Below are 15,650 nucleotides of genomic sequence, written 5' to 3'. Positions count from 1 at the left end.
GCTTTTTTTATCTTTGTTGGTTTAAAGTCTGTTTTATCAGAGACTAGGATTACAACCCCTGCTTTTTTTTTTCTTTCCATTTACTTGGTAAATATTCCTCCATCCCTTTATTTTAAGCCTATGTGTGTCTTTGCATATGAGATGCGTCTCCTGAATACAGCACACCGAGGAGTCTTGACCGTTTATCCAATTTGCCAGTCTTTGTCTTTTAATTGGGGCATTTAGCCCCTTTACATTTCAGATTAATACTGTTATGTGTGAATTTGATCCTGTCATCATGATGCTAGCTGGTTATTTTGCCCATTAGTTGATGCAGTTTCTTCATGGTGTTGATGGTCTTTACAATTTGGTATGTTTTTGCAGTGGCTGGTACCAGTTGTTCCTTTCCATGTTTAGTGCATACTTCAGGAGCTCTTGTAAGGCAGTCCTGGTGGTGACAAAATCTCTCAGCATTTGCTTGTCTGTTAAGGATTTTATTTCTTCTTTGCTTATGAAGATTAGTTTGGCTGGGTTGAAAATCTGGGTTGAAAATTCTTTTCTTTAAGAATGTTGAATATTGCCCCCACTGTCTTCTGGATTGTAGGGTTGCTGCTGAGATATCCACTGTTAGTCTAATGGGCTTCCCTTTATGGGTAACCTGACCTTTCTCTCTGACTGCCCTTACCATTTTTTCCTTCATTTCAACCTTGGTGAATCTGACAATTATGTGTCTTGGGGTTGCTTTTCTCAAGGAGTATCTTTGTGGTGTTCTCTGTATTTCCTGAATTCGAATGTTGGCCTGCCTTACTAGGTTGGGGAAGTTCTCCTGGATAATATCCTGAAGTGTGTTTTCCAACTTGGTTCCATTCTCCCCATCACTTTCAGGAACACCAATCAAATGTAGATTTGGTCTTTTCACATAGACCTTATTTCTTGGAGGCTCTGTTCATTTCTTTTCACTCTTTTTTTCTCTAATCCTGTCTTCTCACTTTATTTCATTGAGTTGATCTTCACTCTCTGATATCCTTTCTTCCACTTGATCAATTCAGCTATTGATACTTGTGTATGCTTCACGAAGTTCTCATGCTGTGTTTTTCAGCTCCATCAGGTCATTTATGTTCTTCTCTAAACTGGTTATTCTAGTTAGCGATTCCTCTAACCTTTTTTTCAAGGTGCTTAGCTTCCTTGCTTTGGGTTAGAACATGCTCCTTTAGCTCGGAGGAGGTTGTTATTACCCACCTTCTGAATCCTACTTCTGGCAATTTGTCAAACTCATTCTCCATCCAGTTTTGTTCCCTTGCTGGCAAGTTGTGATCCTTTGGAGGAGAAAAGGCATTCTGATTTTTGGAATTTTCAGCTCTTTTGCACTGGTTTCTCCCCATCTTCATGGATTTACCTAACTTTGGTCTTTGATATTGGTGACCTTTGGATGGAGTCTCTGAGTGGACATACTTTTTGTTGATGTTTATGTTACTATTCCCTTCTGTTAGTTTTCCTTCTACAGTCAGGCCCCTCTGCTGCAGGTCTGCTGGAGTTTGCTGGGGGTCCATTTCAGACCCTCTTTGCCTACATATCACCAGCAGAGCCTGAAGAACAGCAAAGATTGCTGCTTGTTCCTTCCTCTGGAAGCTTCATCCCAGAGGGACACCTGCTAGATGCCAGCCGGAAGTCTCCTCTATATGGGATCTTTTGGTCCCTACTAGGAAGTGTCTCCCAGTCAGGATACACAGAGGTCAGGGACTCACTTGAGGACGCAGTCTGTTCCTTATCAGAGCTTGAACGCTGTGCTGGGAGATCCACTGGTCTCTTCAGAGCTGTCAGGCAGGGACAGCTGAAGTCTGCTGAAGCTGTGCCCACAGCCGCTCCTTCCCCCATTTGCTCTGTCCCAGGGAGATGGGGGTTTTATCTATAAGTCCCTGACTGGGGCTGCTGCCTTTTTTTCAGAGATGCCCTGCCTAGAGAGGAGGAATCTAGAGAGGCTGTTGGTCTTGCTGAGCTGCAGTGGTCTCCACCTAGTTCGAACTTCCCAGCAGCTTTGTTTACACTGTGAGGGTAAAACAGCCTACTCAAGCTTCAGCATTGGCAGGTGCCCCTCCCCCCACCAAGCTTGAGCATCCCAGTTCCACCTCAGACTGCTGTGCTAACAGCAAGAATTTCAAGCCAGTGGATCTTAGCTTGCTAGGCTCTGTGAGGGTGGTGCCCACCAAGCCAGGCACCAGAGGGAATCTCCTGGTCTGCTGGTTGTGAAGACCATGGGAAAAGCACAGTATCTGGGCCAGATTGTACCATTCCTCCTGATACAGTCTCTCACAAGTTCCCTTGACTAGGGAAGGGAAATCCCCCAACCCCTTGAGCTTCCCGGGTGAGGCCACACCCCACCCTGCTTCAGCTTGCCCTCCGTGGGCTGCACCCACTGTCCCACCAGTCCCAGTGAGATGAACTGGATACCTCAGTTGGAAATGCAGAAATCACCCACCTTCTGCATCAATCTCGCTGGGAACTGCAGACCAGAACTGTTCCTATTTGGCCATCTTGCCAGCTCTCCTGATGTGCCATATTTATTATTTGCATGTGTTGAACCATCCTTATATTCCTAGGATAAATCTCAGTTGCTCAAGGTGAATGAACCTTTTAATGTGCTGTTGAATATGATTTGCTAGTATTTTGTTAAGAATGTTCACATTTATGTTCATCAGGGATATTGACATGTAATTTTATTGTTTGTAGTATCTTTGTCTGGCCTTAGTATCAGGGTAATGCTGGCCTTGTAAAAAGTTTGGAAATATTTCCTCTTCTTCAATATTTTGGAAGATTTTGAGAAGGATTGGAATTAGGTTTTCTTCAAGTGATTGTCAGAATTCAGTTAGGAATCCATCAAGGTATGGGCTTTTCATTGAGGGAACACTTTCTATTACTGATTCAGTCTTACTTGTTATTGATCTGTTCAGATTTTCTATTTCATGGTAGGTTGAATATGTGTAATAATTTATTCATTCCTTTTAGGCTATCTAATCTGTTGAGATATAATTATACAGAGTAGTCTTTTATAATTTTTTGTATTTCTGTGATATCAGTTGTGATCTCTCCCTCTTACTCATTTTGAGTCCTCAGGTTTTTTTTTTTCTTAATCTAGCTAAAGATTTGTCAATTTTGCTTCTCTTTTTAACCCTTTGCTCAATTAGGAAAAAAAAGTACCACTTGCTGCCAGCACTCATTTAATTTTACATAAGTACCCTCTTTGAAGCTGAAGTAAATCCGACTAATTTTCAATGTGAAAATGAAATACAAAAACTTTTCTTGGAGTTATTTCTAAACAGAACTAACATCAGAACTTTCTGAATCATCAGAATCATCTATTTTAGAAAAATCTGATTCATTAAATAAAAACTGAAAATGACACTAACATCATGTATAGTAATGCTATGTTTTCTAGGATTAGACATTTTCAGCAATTGAGAATTACCATATTTTGTAAATGGAAAATCACTGCTAAAATAGAATGATGTCTTTTGTTTCCAAAGTTGATATACTAGAGTAATGCAAAAATAATAATAAAAGCAAGATATGTCATGGCAGTTATCTCTGGATAAACTCTGCAGCTCCAAGTGCCACTGGGAAATTTTCTTGAGGCAGATGGGGAAAGGATTAAAAAATTAACTTTTATCTTCATTGATCTTTTCTATTGTTTTTCTAGTCTCTATTTTATTTATTTCTGCTCTGATCATTATTTCCTTCCTTTGACTAATTCTGGGGCTTAGTTTGTTCTCCTTTTTCTCATTCCTTGAGGTGTAGTGTAGTTTTTTGGAGATTTTTCTTCTTTTTTGATGTAGGCATTCATTGCGATAGACTTCCCTTTCAGAACTGCTTTTGCTGTATTTCAGAAGCTTTTATATATTGTTCATTTATTTTCACTTGTCTCAAGATGTTTCTTAATTTCCCTTTCAATTTCTTCTTTGACCCATTGGTTATTCAGGAGCATATTGATTAATTTTTGAATTTTCCAAAACTTCTGTTACTATTTCTAGTTTTATACCAGTGTGGTCAGAAAAGATGTTTGATACAATTTCAATCTTTAAATTTATTAAGACTTATTTTGTGTCCTACCATATGATCTATCTGATCTATCCTGGAGAATGTGCCATGCCAATTAAGAAGAATGTGTATTCTGCAGCTGTTGGATGCAGTGTTCTGTATATGTCTTTTAGGTCCATTTGGTCTATAGGGTCATTTACTTTCAATGTTTCTATATTAATTTCTTGTGGCTGGATAATCTATTTATTGCTGAAAGTGAGTTGTTGATGTCTGTTACTATTTTATAAAAATCTCTCTCTCCCTTCAGATCTATTAATATTTGCTTTATATATTTAGGTGTTCTGATGTTGGGTGTATATATATTTATAATTGTTAGACCCTCTTCCTGAATTGACTCCTTTATCATTATATAATAACCTCCTTTGTTTCTTTTTACAGCTTTTAACTCTCTATTTTATCTGATATGTGTATAACTACTCCTGCTCTCTTTTGGTTTCTATTTGCATAGAATATCTTTTTCTATCCCTTTGCTTCAATCTATGTGTGCACTTAAGGTTGAAGTGAGTCTGTTGTAAGTAGCATATAGTTGGGTCCTTTTTTTAATCTACTAAGTCACTCTGTGTCTTTTGATTGGATATGCCAGGTAATTATTGGCAGGTAAGGACTTACTATTCTCGTATTCTTTAAACTGGAAGAAAGGGATGCTAATTAGCCACTTTAACATTTCTTAAGACTGGTCTGGGGTGATGAACTCCCTCAGCTTTTGTCTGTCTGAGAAAGGCTTTTATCCTTGATTTCTGAAGGATAGCTTTGCCGGATACATTATTCTTGGTTGACAGGTTTTTTTCTTTTTTTCTTAAGCACTCAGAATATATCATCCTCCTCTATCCTGGCTTGTAAGGCTTCTGTTGAGAAGTCTGTTGCTAGCTTTATTGGACCTCCATTATAAGTGACTTGCTTGTTTTCTCTTGCTCCTTTCAGGATCCTCTCTTTTGTCTTTGATATTTTACAATTCAATTTTAATATATCTTGGTGTGGTCTTGGAATTGGATTAAATCTGATTGGACTTTTTTTTTTTTTTTGAGATGGAGTCTCTCTCTGTCACCCAGGCTTGAGTGCAATGGTGCGATCTTGGCTCAACTGCAAGCTCCGCCTCCCGGGTTCAAGCCATTCTCCTGCCTCAGCCTCCTGAGTAGCTGGAACTGCAGGCGCCCACCACCACGCCTGGCTAATTTTTTGTATTTTTAGTAGAGACGGGGTTTCACCATGTTAGCCAGGATGGTCTTGATCTCCTGACCTCGTGATCCACCCACCTTGGCCTCCCAAAGTGCTGGGATTACAGGAGTGAGCCACCATGCCTGGCCTGATTGGACATTTTTGACCTTCCTGTTCCTAGATACTTACATCTCCAAGTTTGAAATGTGTTCTGCTATTATTCCTTTAAATAAGCTTTCTAACCCTTTGTTTCTCTCTTCTCCTTCTTTAATTCCTGTAGCTCAAATATTTGTTCCTTTGATGCTGGCTTATAAATCTTGTAAGGCTTTTTTATTCCTTCTTATTCTTTTTCTTTTAGGTTTAGGTTTTAAACACAATATATCTATGCACCAAAATCACATCCTTTTCAACTATTTAAACTTACGTTGAAAAAATTTTAGATATTTGCATGAAAACTTGAAGAGGTATGTGTTTGTTCAAAATTTCTTTGATGCCTGGGCAACATGGTAAAACCTCATCTCTACAAAAAAAAAAAAAAAGCCAGACATGGTGGTGCACACCTGTAATTGCAGCTACTCAAGAGGCTAAGGTGGGAGGGTCGCTGGAGCAGGATGTGGAGGTTGCAGCAAGCCAAAATTGCACCACTGCATACCAGCCTGGGTGACAGAGCAAGACCCTGTCTCAAAAAACAAAAATTTTTTTGCATTATCTTAGCAAAAATATTTGAAGACCACTATATTTATTTCCTTTTGCTACTCTAACAAGTTGCCACAAACATAGTGACTTGAAACAATACATTTATTATCTTACAGCTCTATAGGTGAGAAATTTGTCATGGAGCTCACTGGGTTTAAAGCAAGGTGTTGGCAAGTCTGAATCTCTTCATTGGGGATCTGGGACAGAATCTGTGTTCTTGCCTTTCCAACTTCAGAGCTACTCATATTTCTTGACTCATGACCCCATTTCTCCATCTTCGCAGCCAGTAACATGAGGCCAAGGCCTTCTCATATTGCCGTCTCTGTGGTTTTGTCTCATGTGCCTCCCTCTTCCACTTATAAGGATCAGTCTCCCCTTTTCAAAGTCACGTGATTAGCAGCCTTAATTCTATCTACAACTTTAATTCCCTTTTGCTATAACATAACCTAACACATTCAAATGATCAGGGATTATAATGTGGACTTTTTAGGGGGCCATTTTTTTTTCCTACTACAACCACTGGAAGTTGGTAGAGGCATAGAGGATGTTGAAGGTTTGATATCGCCTGTCAAGAAATGAAAGGGGGGACAGATGGAAGACAAGCAAAAGAATTATCAAAAGAAATGTCAAATATACCCAGACGCAGTGGCTCATGCCTGTAATCCCAGCACTTTGGGCGGCCAAGGAGACAGATCATCTGAGGTCAGGAGTTCCAGACCAGCCTGGCCAACATGATGAAAACCCCATCTCTACTACAAATACAAAAATTAGCCAGGCATGGTGGCACACGCTGTAATCCTAGCTACTCGGGAGGCTGAAGCACGAGAATCACTTGAACCCGGGAGGAGGAGGCTGCAGTAAGCTAGGATCGCACCACTGCACTCTAGCCTGGGTGACAGAGCAAGACACTGTCTAAAAAAGAAAAAAAGAAAAGAAAAGAAGAAATGTCAAATGTAAGTAGCATTACATTCGTGGCTTTTCATCTGTACACTTGAGAGAGTTTTTCAGTCTTGCCTTTCCTCCTAAAACCCATTCACCTGATGCTCAAATCAAATAATCAGATTGTTGAACTCTTAGTGCCTTTTTTAATGTCTTTAGAACTGTTCTTAAGCTCTGTTTGCATTTTTGCCTATCTCTAAAATTTTAAGGTTTTTTTAAACAATTCTCATATATGTTCTCTTATAGGGCTATAATTAAACTTTTAAAGAATATTTTAATATTCAAAGGACATTTCTAATTTCTATTAAGCATTTATCAATTTTGTAATCTTGTGTAAATTATGGGACTATTTTAGGTTCTTAAAGTTGGGTTTTTTCTGTTTTCCTTTTGAACCCTTTAAACACGTCTTAGCCAATTTGTCTGAAGATATTAGCTATATGTAATTATAATGAATTATTATAAATCCTATAACATTTGATTGTCAAAAATGTAAACTTAGTTGTGACACTAATTTTGGACACTGGAAGGCACACTCTGGAAATGTGTTCAATTGCCTTTAATGCTGGACCCTGATGAGGACCAAGGAAGACAATCAAGGATCTCAGTGTGTATTAAATGTTCCCTCTGTGTGGAGGAGTGCTGTGACGATCTCTCTATGTCAGAGACCAAAGGGCAAGCTTTCACTGGAGGTCCTTTATGTTATGCTAATAAATTAGTATAGGGAGTGTTTATAAGAGAGGAGAGGGAACCTGTCACTGCGATGAATAAAACTGATAAACACCCCAAGCTCAAGTACCACCCCACTCCCACAAAAAAAGTGTTTGGCCTGGTTTTTATTTCCATTTTAACCAAAAGAAAAACCATCAAACAGCTCTAGTGAAAACTTTTAGGTTTTTTCCTACTGGATTCCATCATTTAAAAGAATCACAAAATTTTTTCCTTAAAACATTGTTAGGTATCTTCTAGTTCAACATCTCCCTCCACTCCCAATCTTATTTCGTACCTCATTTACCCATTTGTTGGCATAAATACCCCTATTCAAAATTTCTATACATATACAAATGCATACATGAATATCCAATGTGAAAGTTACACAGGATGTTTATTATAGATTATTGGATTTCCTTTGTACTTTGCCTCCTTAAACCTTTAATGTAATGACCTTTCCTGAATAAGCATTAGGAAATACACATATATACACACATGTGCACATACACACACATATTAAATCCTTGTTCCTGAGATACCCAAATGCTAAGGCAGCAAGGAGTAGTGAGATGGAGAAGAGGGAAAACCAAACTAGAGAAAGCATATGTAAGAACCCAGGGGTAGACAGAAGAGTAGGGACAAAGGAAAGACTCAGATTCCTTTGGTCTAAGTAGGTCAGAGCAGCTAACCAAAAGGAGAAGAGGAAGAGGTGTCAGCCTGCTGTGACAGAGCCACAGTTTAGAAAAAAATACCATGGTCAGGTTTCCATATCCTCTTGTTCCCATTTGGAGTAAGAGAGTCTTAGCTTGTTGGCCTCTGCCTGCCCCCCTGTGGTTGCTGAGTGGCTGAGAAAATACCACAGCAGAGGCAGGGCTGGACATAAAGAGCAATGGCCTGCCACTGGAGTGTGGAGGCACTCAGGTGCAAATTTCAGTTATGATAATAGCTTGTTGTGTTTCCTTGAGCATTGCCCAATCTTTTTTAGCTTCGGTCTCTTTTTCTAGTAAACTAAGGTGAGACTGGTGACCTCTATGAGGCCCTTCCACCTCTAGCACCCTGTGACGACACTGGTTAAGCATCTGCTGATCAGAGCCTTGCCTTAACGTAGCCCTGCCTTGCATGAGATTCAGTGAGACAAGACATGAGTCCACTGGGACCCTGTCTGTGTGTGGCAGGACTACACGAGAGCCCAGCATCTCCACTAATCTCATCACCTAAGACAAAAGTATGCTCAAGCTCAGTTTTAGAAGGTACATCTCCCACAAGGCTTTAGAATGCTGCTTTACAGTATGCCTATAAAAGGAAAACCTGAGATATAGTCCACTCATTCAGAAATACAAATGCCAGTCTCTAGGATTAAAGAGGTGGGGGTAAGACAGTGAAAAGCGCTGGGCACAGTGGCTCACACCTATAATCCCAGCACACTGGGAGGCCCAGGCAGGAGGATCACTTGAGCCCAGGAGTTTGAATCCAGCCTGGGCAATATGGCAAAAGCCCATCTCTATAAAAAATACAAAAATTGGCCAAGCGTGGTGGCATGTGCCTATAGTCCCAACTACTCAGGAGGTTGAGGTGGGACGATTGCTTGAGACTGGGAGGTTGAGGCTACAGTAAGCTGTAATCATGCCACTATACTACAGCCTGAGTGGCAAAGCGAGAATGTGCCTCAAAAAAAAAAAAAGTGAAAAGCATAGTCCTTACCCTCACAAAACCAGAGGTAACTTTAACTCTGTGGTTGGTAGAGAGGGGATGTACTCAGGGCTGGGGAGACCAGAGAGAGAGAGGTTCCAAGGAAGGGTGCACAGCCTTTGAGCAGGATGCAGAAGGATGAGTGTCCACAAGGTGGCTTCGGGCAGACAGAGTTTTCAGGTGAAGGGAACAGTTTGGGTAAAGGCAGACCAAAGGGCCCTGCTGTTTAAAGAAGTGCTAAAACATTTACTGAAGCTGGAATTTAAAGCATAGGATTACAGTGGCCAGGAATAAAAGGAATGAGTCAGCTTGAGGCCAAATTGTAACTGGCCTTATATTCCTGCCAGAGGAATTTGGAATGAGTCTTGTGGGCAACATCTGGGAATTGAGAGGTTTTCAAGCAAGACAGAGAGAGAAATTCCGATTTTGTTCCCAGGAGAAAAATGTTCTGGCAGTAGCATGGCAGATGGAAGAACCTGAGAAAGGCTGGCAGTAGGGAAACCGGAGAAGAGGCTCCTGCAGAGCAAATAACCGTTTGGAGGTAGAGGTGGGAGGCTGAATTATATTTATACATCCGTTGTACTACTTCCTTCTAATTTGATCAGCAGTAGATACAGAAGTACAGAAAGACTTTCCAGGAGTCCCAATGAGAATAATCTGACTCTCCAGGCCAACAGTGACAATCTTCAAACAGCCTGATTTATGACTGACATTCATCATATACTACTGTTCCTGTTACAACCCACATCCATAATGAAATCTCCCAGAATGGGGCTGGATGTCCATCTTGCCATCATGATCCTCTTCCCTCTCCTGCTGGCCTTGTCTGCATTCTGGATGTCTGGGTGCTGATATCCTGTTTTGTTAGAGATGCAGCAGAAATCATTTCCAGTCTGTTTTTGTTTTTATGTGGAACAACTAAGCTAATTAATTTAGAGAATCACATATGTATACAAAAAGCTCAGATCTGGGGCAACAATAAAAACTTAAGATTTCCAGTTTCTTCTAACTAGATTCCAGTTCTTATTCATAACAATAATTCAATAGCCCACTGGTGAGAGACTGCTATAACCCTGAGAGAATAGCTTTGAAATACCAAGAATAATGGCATTTAGATTTCTATAGCATCCAGGCCCTCCCAGCACCCCTTGCGGCAGGATCTCACAATGTTCTACAGAAGTACAATGCATTAAGCCTCTCCTCGTAAAGTAGGCAGCATTATTATTCTCATTCCTCACGCTGCCAAAACAAAGTGGAGAGATGTGCTTCTGTTGCCTGCCCAAGGTTAATTCCAGTGGCAAAACTACAAATTCCACTCAGTTATTTGCCCTCAACTATGACCAAGCAGCTTTGTATTTTCAAGAAAAGCTGATGTAACTTACCCAAAACCAGAGTAAATTACATTTCAGAAGGAGAATGAGCATGTAGGCCGCTGCCACCTCTCACACATTCCCGCATCTTCTCCACTGAGCTCCAATTGACTTTCCCAGGAAGGACGTGACACAATTGCTACCTACGTAGATTAACATAACACATTACACATCAGCACTACAAATGCTAACCAAAACAGTCAAACTCGTAAATAAAGCATACCTACCCCTGAGACAAACTCATAAATAAAGCATACCTACAAGATAAGGAAAGAGAGGACTTCGGAAGAATGAACATCAGAGAGATAAAAAGAAACAATTGAAAATGAAGTTAAACACATTGCGTGTCTGTATATGTGTATGTGTGTATAAAAGACATATTTACATATAGTGTATATGTAAAACAATGAGATTCAAGATATAAACTACAATAGCTTAGGTATCAGTCAGCCCAGTGAAAATCTAACATGAAATTCAATAGTTCACCTCATGATACTAAATATAAAAAAGTTAATACCATAGAAGTGGACTTTCTATGAGGAGAAAAAAAGCATGTCTATATATTTAAAGGTTGTTTTAATTCTGTAATTATGATGAAATCTGTGCTTTAAATGTATGTCTAAAATAAAAGATGTTATGTTGAAAAATTATAGGGAGCTCAGATAATAAATTTTGGAGAGAAAAGCTAATTTCTTCAAATTAGGCAAACACCTTACACTTACAAATGGAAACTTAAGAAATGGTAAAATATATTTTGGAAACAGTCTGTACATAAAGTTTACCTACTAAGAGAGGTACAATATGATTTTACTGAACCATATATGCTATAGTTAAAAAAGAAAGATGGTTTATAATTTAAAGAGCTAAGCTGAAAAGTTTGGTTTGTTTTTTTAACCAGAGGATAAAATATTAAGATGAAAAAAGATATGTGACTTATACAGATGAATAGGAATTTGATGAAGTGTAACTAAAATTGTGATATATAAATATATTTTTGGTCCTTACAAAATGGTTTTACAGACTAATAGAATTTTAGTAAAGAGAAAATTTAACTTCTTAAGTATGTATATTTATAACATCTATAACAATAAAATTGTTTTCATTTACAATGTGTAGAATGGCCTTAGCAGTCAAAAGTTTGCCTAAATAATGTCTTGTAGAAAACATCCTAGAAAATAAATGGTTAAATTTGATTATTTTCTAGTCTATTGCATTTGAACTTAATTATTCTCATGAGTTTATTTTCTAAGGTGGTGTTAGTGAATGTAACTTGCATAATAATTAGCATCTTACATGGCATTTTGTCATGTTTAGTCCATATTCATTGAATGGATGAATGACTGAATTCCACCCAAACAAAGTTGGAGCTCTTCATTTCTCGTGTCTTAGCCTCACTCAGTTGACTGAGAAAACAGACAGCCTGGGAGAACGCTGTTCAGTCACTCCTCCCAGACAACAGGCAAGACCATTTGCAAGTTGCCCAGCCTGACAATGTATTTGGTAAACCCGGGATTAATAACCATTTCTTACCCTCCTTCTTCTGCCTCCCAATATCACTCAAAGAATCCAAGGACATAAAGCCTATGGTTTCCATTGCTTTTTGCAGATCAATAGGAAAATTTGCCCTGTAGCCTCCAAAATTATACCAGTGGCCTAACTTGAAAATCTGTTTGAATGTTTACTATTCCTAAACTCCAGTTTGTCATAGGTTTTTGTCAAGTTCTCTGTTAGGTTGAGTTCCCCAAAAGTGGATCCTAAGACTAAGGTTGTTTATTTTGGTTTTTTGCTGTTGTTGTTGTTTTTGAGACAGAGTCTCACTCTGGCTCCTAAGCTGGAGTGCAGTGGCGTAATCTCAGCTCACTGCAACCTCCGCCTCCCAGGTTCAAGGGATTCTCCTGCCTCAGCCTCCCAAGTAGCTGGGATTACAGGTGCATGCCACCACACCCGGCTAATTTGTGTACTTTTAGTAGAGATGGGGTTTCACTATGTTGGCCAGGCTGGTCTCAAACTCCTGACCTCAAGTGACTGCCCACTTTGGCCTCCCGAAGTGCTGGGATTACAAGCATGAGCCATGCACCTTGCCTTAAGACTAAGATTTGAGAGCCATTTGTTTGGGGGGTGATCCCAAGAAACACCTAGTGAGAGAGGGATGGAGTGAAACAGGAAAGGGAAAGAAGCCATGTTGTGTGTTGGTAAGCAAATTACTGCTGGAGGCAACTGGAACTCAATCCTGCCAGGAGGCTCTGGGAGATGGTCATGAACCAGCTACAGTGCGGTCCTACTCAAAAAGAGAGGAAGTTTGGATAACTGTCTACCAACTTATGTTTGTCATTTGTGAGGATGCCTCCTGGGGTGTTCATTCACGTGGCACTTTCAACCTGCTGTGCAAATGCCCAGGCTTCCCCCTGAGGCCAGAAAAACCCCTTAGGAGAGTCACCAATACTTGCAGCAAGAGTGTCCACCACAAGATCTTATGTGGCATGGCAAATTGAATCTGTGTGGATACTGGGAAACCCAAGGTCCCTCCTTCCTTTGCTCTGCTGGATATCTTGCCGTCACCTGTCCAGCTCCATTCTCCACCCCAGTGACTCTTCCAGTCCTAGGAGCACTCAGCTGATATGAGTTCCAGGGTACAGAAGCATGCTTTATGGTTTCCCTCCACTCTTCCTACAGTTTTGTAAACATTCCTTTTATTAAACTCTCACATTAACCTTGAGGGAAAATTTCTTTATCCCTACAATGGCAGGCACCAAATCTCTCTAAAGAAACCCCTCCTTTAAGCTTCAACCCCTTGGCCAATTTAGGCACCTCCCTTTTCCTCCCTCATTGTGAAAGAACAGCTAAAGGTCAGGAAACTTATTTCTGCCCCTCTAACATTAGTCATCGTTTTGTAAGTTCCTTATAAGCTTCTCATAAGAAGTAGGAGAGATGGTGATAAAGCTTAGTGATTCAGAGCCAGCATATCTTGATGTACTTCCAGTCTGTGTGACTTGGAGAGAGTTACTCCTCAGCATTAAAAGTATGTAACAACACAGGCCAATTTTTTTGTTCTGAGGGTTCAATGAGAAAATGTATGTAAGGAATTTAACACAGAGCCTGGAACATAGTTAAGTGCCCATTCATTCATTCAGGAAATATGTATTAAGAATCTCCTAGGTACTGGCCGGGCATTCACACCTGTAATCCCAGCACTTTGGGAGGCCAAAGTGAGTGGATCACAAGGGTCAGGAGTTCAAGACCAGCCTGGCCAAGATGGTGAAACCCTGTCTCTACTAAAAATACAAAAATTAGCCATGCCTGGTGGCAGGCACCTGTAATCCCAGCTACTTGGGAGGCTGAGGAAGAAAATTGCTTGGACCCGGGAGGCCAAGTTTGCAGTGAGCTGAGATCACACCACTGCACTCCAGCCTGGGTGACAGGGCAAGACTCCATCTCAAAAAAAAAAAAAAAAAAGAATCTCCTAGATTAAGCACTATACTAGGTACTGGGCTTACAGTAGTGAACAAAGCAAAGTCTCTGTTCTGAGACCCTAAAAATGAAATGATGGTGATAGCTGCTAGAATAAAGGATAAGGATATTCTAGGCAGGGATGCTGACTTACAGAGTGTTCAACAAAGGCTTTTTTGATGGAGTGAATTTGAGCAAAGACTTTAAGTAAGTGAGGGAGGAAGCTGTGTGGATTACCTGGGAGAAAGCCAGTTCCAGACAAAGGGAAGAGCAAGTGCAAAGGAGGGGTTTGCCTATCATGTTCCAAGAATAATAAAGAGGCCTATGTAACTACATCAGAATAAGCAAGGGAGATAATAAGGAAATGAAGCCAGAGAGGTCATAGGTACCTAGACCATGTAGATCACTGTAGAAACTTCCAATTTTATCCTGAGCAAGTCAGGATGCCATCAGAGGGTTTTGAGCAGAGGAATGGATATGATCAGACTTAAGTTTTGACGGGATCACTCTGGCTGCTCTGTTCAGAACAGATTGTAAGGGACAGGAGCAGGGAAACCAGCAGGGAGGCTTCTGCAATCATCCAGGTGGAGACAATAGTGGCTTGAGCTAGGGGTGTGGCTGTGGAGACACTTTGAAGTAAGAAGGTTCTGAATCTATTTAGAAGGTGATAAGACTGTGTATTAGGGTTCCCTAGAGGGACAGAACTAATAGGATATATATATATATATATATCTTGGATCAATACTTTGCATCAATACTTTGCATCCTTCAATCCAATCAAGTTGACACTCAGTATTAACCATCACGAGTCCACCCCTTGTCAACTTGAACCCACAGACATCTCTTGAGATCCTACATATATTTATATATGTATATTTATATTTATATGTATATAAATATATATATTTATATATTACATATGTATTTATATGTAATATATAAATATATATTACATATAAATATATTTTATAAATATATTTATATATGTAAATATATTTTATATATAAAATTTATATAAATATATAATATATAAAACAATATATTTTTATATATAAATAAATATATATATTTCTATATATATTTATAAATATATATAAATAAATATATTAGTTATATATAAATATAAATAAATATTTATTTATATATAAATAATATTTATTTATATATAAATAAATATTTATTTATATATAAATAAATATTTATATATAAATAAATATATAAATAAATATTTATTTATATATAAATAATATATATCAATAATAATAATACATGTTCTATATATTTATATATAATATATAAATATATGTATAAATATATAATATATAAATATATAATATGTAAATATATATAATATATATATGAATATATATAATATATAATATATATAATATATATGATATATATAATATATAATATATAGTATATATATCATATATACTATATATAATATATAATATATAAATATATTATATATACTATATATAACTATATATAATATATAAATAATATATATAAATAATATATCAATATATATACTATATATAAATATATATAATATATAAATAATATATATAT

This window comes from Pan troglodytes, chromosome 5 (assembly GCF_028858775.2).
Source record: "Pan troglodytes isolate AG18354 chromosome 5, NHGRI_mPanTro3-v2.0_pri, whole genome shotgun sequence".
Taxonomy (NCBI): domain Eukaryota; kingdom Metazoa; phylum Chordata; class Mammalia; order Primates; family Hominidae; genus Pan; species Pan troglodytes.
Note: the sequence above shows the minus strand (reverse complement) of the source record.